Genomic DNA, 8,089 nt, shown 5'->3' on the forward strand with positions numbered 1-8,089 from the left:
GTACAGTTGCAATGGGGTTTGTTCTGTTACTCACGCTGACTGCTGTAACCAAGGGGTGCTGCTACCAAAAGCTGTAGAATTGTACCATGCACTAAATGTTTGAAAAGAACCATGTAACATGATAACATTGATGTAGAAGCATAAATTGTATGTTAAAAAAGTCTGTAACTCTGAAATGTCACCATTGTTCCCTGTAACTAGTCTTGCAACCTCTAACATAAGAAGAAACATTCCAAACCTATTGTGTGGCATGGAAGGGGAAACTGAGGCACACAACCATTGTGGTGGTCTGGCTAAATGCCAAGGATGGAAGCATTTGTACCTTCCGTTACTGGACTGTAACTAAATTCCAAACATTGGCTGAAGCAGCTGTATGGACTGGTGGTCAGATGGGGCAGGACCCAAACCACAAAAGACCTGTTTAATCTGTTGGTGCTGCAGCAGCTGTATGGGCTCTGCCCGCCCGACTTGAGAACGTGGCTGACGGACCGGGGCTAAAGCAGCGAGACCAACCAACCCAAGGGAACTAAAGGGACTTGCCCGGCTGCATCACATAAAAAGGGCCAAAACCAAGCTCCTAACTTGAAGCCTCCCCCAGCAAAACTATAATGTGGAGGTGGTGCACATCAAGGGGAAAACAGAGGGTACAGCTAATGCCCTGTCACAAGGGAAGAGCCGCGAACTTCCCCAGGTCACCAGTTGAGTGACCCCGCTCAGTTCGGTCTGGAAGGGGGGAGAGATGTGATGGAGTGGGGGATATCTGTGTGTGTGTGGGGCTCACACAGGGTGTGGGGCTCCTGCTGAGGGTAACCTTGATGACCAGGTAACACCTTTGTACTGCAGACAAAGGAGGAGGTGGAGCCTGAGGGGTTTGAATTGGAACTGGGATTTGGGAAGCAGTTAGTCTGGGCTGAGGGAGAGCAAAACAAGGGAGGGGGCAAGTCCCCGGCTCTGGGGGCCCCTCGGGGCCTCCTCTCCCCAACATGAATTGGACTGGCTCTGTCTGCCTGCTGCACTGACTCCTCTGTATAATGCTGTGTCCTGTCGGCTAATAAACCCGCTGTTTTCCTGCTGAGTGAGAGACTCTCCTGCCTGCAGACAGGGTGCAGAGCATAGGGGACCCCAGAACCCCATCACAGCCTCACAGACGAGCAGCTATTTAGGAGCAGATGCTTCCCTGGGTTTTGTCAGTCCTACTGATAAGTCCTATGTCAAACTTCAGGACTACCACTGTGCAGACGTAACTTTGTGTGCCTGAGCCCCAGCCATGAGGCAGCTGCAGGAACGCTGTGGCCTCTGGAATGAGTTCAGTGGGTCAGAAGAGCTCATTCAGCCCGAGGGGAATTGGCTCAAGTGGTAGAGCGCTTGCTCAGCATGAGAGAGACAGTAGCACTGATGCCCACGTTCTCCAGGGGGAGGTGTGTTTTTATTCCCTCTTCTCCAAGGCAGTGTCAGGCCAGGGGCTAAGTGCTTCTAGTGCCTCCTTCCTCTTCCCACTTGGTAGCCCCCCACCAAAACAAGCCCATGCAGGGCAGAAAGCTGCTGGTCCCGGCCCTCCGAAATACGATTCAAACCCATCAGGGTTTTTAGAGACACGTCACTTCTTAGTTAATATTTCAGAAGGAAAAATATCACTCACATGGAAATTCTTTCCCAGAACAACCATTCCCATTGCATGGAGCACCAGTGCTCCACAGAACAGCCTGGGAATGACTGGCTGAGAATCAGCACACGGGATCATTTCCAGGGCAGAAGGCAATATGCCGCCTCTGTGATAGACCCAACCTGGAAAGCAGCGCATGGAAACTGGAAACACAGAAATGATCCAGGCGCACGGACAGTACAGACAGAATGCCTGTCCACACTGGAGCTGGGGACAGGAGCTGGCTGGCTTATGTCGGTGGACAGCAGCAGCCTGGAGCTCTTTCCTGCCTTTTGACTCTGTGCAGACGAGAAAGGACAACTTGTTTCAGCCACAGTGGAGGGTGGGGAGAAAAGACGAGCTTTGCAAGGACATGGGCCAAGTCATCCCTCCCACCCACCCCATATGCTGTGGCTGGAAGCAGCTCCTGTCCCTCTCCTCCCACACACATTACAAAAATTGCTGCTAGGCACATTCTGATGGGAACCCTGACAGAAATCTGGGCTGGGCGTGTGACCCTGCAGGCTGCGTTCTGCTGGAATCCAACTGAACTTGCTCAAACTTGAGGAATTTTACAGGTGTCCCGTATTCAGCAAACGGAAACATGGTCACTCTCGGGAAAGTGCTGCCTTGGATTGTGGAAGAGACTCCTTGACAAGAACCCGACCTTGTCTCTTGCAACAGTGTAAGATCTTCTCCAGCTCTAGCGGGGCTGGGTACAGGCACCTGACCCATTGTCATTGCCTCTACAAATGCACATCTACATCCTTAGCCATGCACAGCCTTGCCCTCCGCTTTGGAGCCAAAATTAACAAGCCATAGAACTCTACTGCAAAATCCTGGCCTCCATCTACATAATCTTACAGTCCTTCACCCAGTCCCACTTTCTCCCTCTTCTGCGTACAGCACCTCTGAGAGCTGTGGAAAGTGGATCAGCATTGCAGTGACTCCTCGGTCAGGGCATGTTCACTGCAGTGGTGTTGCCCTTCTGCACAGGAAGGCAGCCAGAAGTTGATTGGCCCTGTACCAAAATATGAGGAAGTAGCAAACCAAACCAAACAGCTCACCTGAGAGGAGGAGTAACAAATAGACAACTAAGGTCCGGCTTATTGGAGCACTTTCTGTTCTGTCACCTGATAGCAGCAGAGTTATTTCTCCGGATGTATCATTCCATAAGCCCAGCTGTGGGCAGGCAGGGAACTCAGGGCTCTGACTAGTGCAGCTCTCACTGAGCAGAGGCAGGGAGGTGCCATGGCTGGCTTGAATCTCTGCAGCATTCTGGTGACTGGGGCAAAGCAAGGAATTGGCCTGGAACTCGTCAAGCAGCTTCTGGGGAACTCCAACCCATCAGAGTGGGTCTTGGCCACCTGCCGGGACGCAGCAGGAGAGCGAATGCAGGTGAGAACGGGCATAGGCGGATGGAGTTAGCAGTAGCTGGAGGAGGAAGCAAAAGCTGCACAAGGGGCTTCCAGTGTTGCAGCACTTGGGGCTGAGACCCACACACTGGAGCAGGCAATTCCTGCAGACCCTGATCCAGCTCGAAGGTGCAGAGCTGCACCCCACACCCTCTACACCTGGCAGCTCAGGTCCCAGGCAGTGAGGACGTGGCAGCACTGGCTGAGCCTGGGGCACCTACCCAGGGGCTGTGGACCGGCTCACCCAGCATAGGTGAATAATGACTATAGCACAACTATACCCAGTCCCACCAGCCTCCAAGGAGCCCAATTCATGAGTGTGACACCTCCCTTGTCTGCCACTGCCTCAGGCCCTCTGTCTTCTCAGCTCTGCTCCCACACCCAGCATGGTCAGTAGGGGGAAGCTGTGGTGTGCACCTGGAGAGAGAAGTTTAATAAAACCCCATTTGTAAAACCCCTGAGAGTTGGGACAGAAAAAGGAACCTGGGGAAGGAGGGTTTGTCCAAAGGGGCCGGAAGATCAGTGGCACAAGCTAGAGTGAAATGTGGGGGTAGGTCAGGGTTTCAGTGTTTGACTGTAGATCAAGTGGTCTTGTTTCAAGTCCGAGCCCCTCCTATAAAAGGCAGCTACTTGTATGACTACAGCTGTCTCACCTTTCCCTACACACTCTGGATTTGTATTGTATGGGGCGGGGGTTAAAATGGGGATCAACCCTCAATGTTTGCCAGAGCCATTGCATATATACCTAGCAAATCCCTCTCTCAGTTGAAATCTGGCTAAACAGGGCAACTGAAAGTTGACACCGATATGAATAATTTTGGGTCTCATTTCTCTAAAGAGGTTCTCATTCAGAGTCTATCAAATGCATCACATTCAGCAATGAAGTAGCTGCACATTTTGTAAATGTGTGTGGACAGAGGATGTCAATTTTGTAGGAATTCACAGCCAGGGCCATTATGTGCTTCCTCAGCTTGATATTTATACACAAGCACCAACATCCTTCCCCCTATCTGTATTTCTGTAAATTCTCTGCAGGCTGGTTATTATAAAAGAAAAATGAACCTGTTTTGTAACTCTGCGGGTTTCAAAGAAAGTCACTCTCCAGCCAGGTGGAGTGGGGAGCAAGAAGGTATGGGCTCAATGTCTCCGGGAGAAGAGGGGTAGAGATGGGGTAGGAAGGAATGTCCTGAGAGGTGAAACAGCTGGAGGGTGGCATAGGCTGTGTCTACACGTGCCCCAAACTTTGAAATGGCCATGCAAATGGCCATTTCGAAGTTTACTAATGAAGCACTGAAATGCATATTCAGCGCTTCATTAGCATGCGGGCGGCAGCCGCGCTTCGAAATTGACGAGCCTTGCCGCCGCGCGGCGCGTCCAGACGGCGCTTCTTTTCGAAAGGACGCCGCCTACATCCAAGTCCCCTTATTCCAATGAGGTCATGGGAATAAGGGGACTTCGAAGTAGGCGGCATCCTTTCGAAAAGGAGCCCCGTCTGGAAGCGCCGCGCGGCGGCAAGGAGCATCAATTTCGAAGCGCGGCTGCCGCCCGCATGCTAATGAAGCGCTGAATATGCATTTCAGCGCTTCATTAGTAAACTTCGAAATGGCCATTTGCATGGCCATTTCGAAGTTTGGGGCACGTGTAGACGTAGCCATAGAGTGCAGGGTGTCAGCTTACAAAAAGTCTCAGAGGTGCCCAAAAGAGCTAAAATTTGCCAGTCGCATTGTGTAAAAGGCAGTACACAGAATTCTGAAATCTGAATTCAAATGTCTGTGAGACCTGCTGGAGCTGTGGTGGTTTGTTCTAATTCTCCCTCCCTGCAAGGGCTGGGCTTTTTTGCACACAGGTGTATCCGAGTTAGAGATCCTCATCCTGCTTAATGAGTGAGGCCCACTGGAGCTTGGTCTCTGGTTGGGCTGACTCACCCACATGCCTGTAACAGGTTGGGGCTCTAGAACTCATCAGTCTGTGTTGAGATGTCTAAGGTTGTGTTTCCCATAGCTTCTCCTTTGTCTACATGATTGGTGCCGGTGCCTGTACCTGGAGCTGCCAGGCTATTTCTATTGCAGGCGTGGCACTTAAAGGAAGGAACGTGAAGACCAGGCTAAAATATCAGGGGACAGAAGGTGAGAGGAAGAGTCCCAGGCTGGAGGCCAGCTCACCTTTGTTCTTCTGGGCCCCTGGAGGTGGGGCTGCTGGTACTGAACCTCTGTGGGATGGCTCATATGCCACTGAGTACCTGAGAACAGTGCAAGAGAAGGGGAGGTCTATGGCTACATGCAGCCAGAGGACTTCCATAAAGACCCCTGAGCAGGGCTGCTCCCACCCAACCCTCACTAATGCCACCCCCAAAGCAGCATGTGTGCTGATGCCATCATCACAAGGTGGTAGGAAATCAGCCATTCCCCAGCTGGGGCTCCTTAACTGCAGGCCAGAAGGTATGTCCCAAAGAAGCTTTTCCCTGGCTGCCAAGAAGTGCAGAAGAACCCTGAGTGGGACGTTTGAATGGAGACCTGCCCCAGGCCCAAGCTGTAGCTGCATCTATTGCTGTTTAGGGCAGAGAAACATTCATTCCCCCTGAGCAACTATCCTTTCCCAGATGGGCACTGCCCAGCCCACTGCTGGGAGGCACCAGAGACCCTGAGGCAGCCTTGGGGACAGGCCCTTCCCTCAGAGGCAGCTGCCCATTTCACAGGCTGCCCCCTCCTTGCAAAGGCACCACACCCCTGGCTGAGTTTGGGGCCCTGCTGAGCCCCAGGGAGCAGCACACAATTCGGCTGCCTTTGCAGACAGGTTGGGCCCTGTCAGGGTAAATGAAATCATCTCACCCCTCCACTGGCAGCCTCCCCTTGGGGCTGGGGCTCAACAAAAGCAGTTCCAACCCTGAAGATGGGATTTGAACCCATTCATGCCAAATACAAGGGATTAGCAAACCATCACCTTCACCACTCAGCTAAATAACCCCACCTGCATGGTGGGTTTTCATATCCACCAAAGTCAATCCTGCCAGGAACCTTCCTGCCACTCGCTGGCTGGCTGGGCACATCGGATGGGCTGGTTTGGCCCACCAATGCTATGGTCACTCCTGTCCCCTGTAATGCGGCTTCCTGGGGTGAGCAGGGCCCCAGACACAACCAGGGTGCATTGCCACAGCCAGACATGGGGACAAGCTGGGGGCAGCCCTGTCTCAGCTGCAGCCAGTGACATGGGCAGCTGCCTCTGAGGGAAGGGCCCATTCCCAAGGCTGCTGGCTCAGGGGATCTGGTCTCTCCCAGCTGCTGGGCTGGGCTGTGCAGCGCGCAGCTGGAAAAGGAGGAGACACTTGCCCATGGGGGATGAATGTCACATTCCCCTCTCTCTGACACTGGGGGCAAGAGATCAGCCTGCAGCACCAGCCGCAGGGCCCAAAGCAGGTCTCCATGTGGATGATTCACCCTGGGGACCCTGCTCAGTGAGGCCCAGAGAAAGTCTCTTCAATGCACTGTTTTCTCCTGCTGCCTGGTTAGCAGCTGTTTACCTCAGACCATGTCCCCACTTGGTGCAGATTATTATGAATTCTGAGCCTCTCCTCCAAAACAGTTGCAAACCCCTCCCAGCTTGATCTCATCTGCAAACTGCACGTGTGCTTGGAGAACAGAAGGCCAGGCACATCTGGGGGCATTGTAAAGTCTCCAGGCAAAGTTAAGCGATTCTGCTGGGCTGGGCTCATGCAGGTGAGTTGTGGCTCCCCTGTTTAACAATCGTAATGTCTGTTCAGCAACACCCACCAGGTGTTGCTCACCTCCCTTGTCTCTGGCTCTGTCCAGCTCACAGCTGCTGCCTCACAACCCACAGCTTATTTCATTTCTTAACATTTCCTGTGCATTGAGGATTGTCAGATGTCGAGATGAAAATGACTTTCAGCAGCTCCTGACTCTTTGCTGCTCTCTCTCTGGGCTGCTTTCTGTGCCAGATCCCCCTGACACACACAGCAGGGAGATGGGACTTACTAGTTGCTCTTCCCAGCTCTAGTACGTCACACGCCCCTTGAAGTCCAAGGCATAATTCCTGGGTGCAGCTGCAACCCTCTGCTGGAGCAGCTGAGTGTGTGAGGGGCTCCCCCCATTTCTCGAAGGTTCTCCAGCCGTGTGTGCCAGGGCAATTGGTTCCTCGTGGATGGAACTGTGGGGATGGGAAAGGTGTTTGACAAGGGCTTCTGTAGTGTAGTGGTTATCACATTTGCCTAACACGCAAAAGGTCCCTGGTTCAAAACCAGGCAGAAGCATCAAATTTTCCATTACTGTATCTCCCTTTTACACTGGATGGCTCATCTCCTTGTGCCCTAGCCAAACACTCCAATAAGTCTGACTCCTGGGTGACAGAAGGTGGTGACATCAGCTGAGCATCCCCTTTGCTCTCAGTGTGGGGAAGCTGCAAGTGTTAGACCAGTCACTTTCAGGAGGCTTGTGTTTTGGACCCCTCTGCCCTTGCAGGTTGGTCTCTGGAGGCCTAATCTTCCTGCTGGCCTCCTTTGCTTGATTTCCTAAGGGAGAAGGGAGGCAGGAATGGTGCACACACAGTCAGCAGCTGGCGCTTTTATTGGCAGTTCCCATCTGCACTTGCCTCGGTGCACATAAAATTTTCTCTCCACATGGAAAGACAAAACTAAAATGAATGCTGCTCTCATTTCCTTCTCTGCTTGTCCCATCCCATCCCACCCCTGGGAAGGGCAAGTCATTTCCTATGGGGCTCACTCCCTTCCCCACACTCTGCTGTCTCTGCCTTCTGCATCTCACCCACAGGCTGCTCTGAACATGCTCATCAAGTGACAGGTCTTGGGGTACGGCGGGGACGGGATCCTGAGTGTCGCTGTCCATCCTGGCTGGGTGCAGACAGACGTGGGGAATTTCAGCTCCGTCTGGGTCGGTAACTCGCTGAAAGAGGCCAGTGGTAGCCACATGTTGGGGCAGATGTTCATTGTGTGGGTAATGGTTACGCTGGAACCCATCCTGCCCTCCATCTCTGCCCTGCACGGAGGGATCGTCTCCCACTC

At 52.8% G+C, this 8,089-nt stretch overlaps 1 non-coding gene across 1 annotated transcript; it reads left to right on the top strand.

Annotated features, from left to right (window-relative positions):
• The first annotated feature begins 7,248 nt into the window (after window positions 1-7,248).
• TRNAV-AAC (transfer RNA valine (anticodon AAC)) lies at window positions 7,249-7,321 on the top strand. Its single transcript has one exon. It is a non-coding gene; the product is annotated as a tRNA-Val (tRNA).
• Window positions 7,322-8,089: the final 768 nt, after the last annotated feature.

The sequence above is a fragment of the Carettochelys insculpta genome, unplaced genomic scaffold (genome assembly GCF_033958435.1).
Source record: "Carettochelys insculpta isolate YL-2023 unplaced genomic scaffold, ASM3395843v1 scaffold_0035, whole genome shotgun sequence".
Lineage (NCBI taxonomy): Eukaryota > Metazoa > Chordata > Testudines > Carettochelyidae > Carettochelys > Carettochelys insculpta.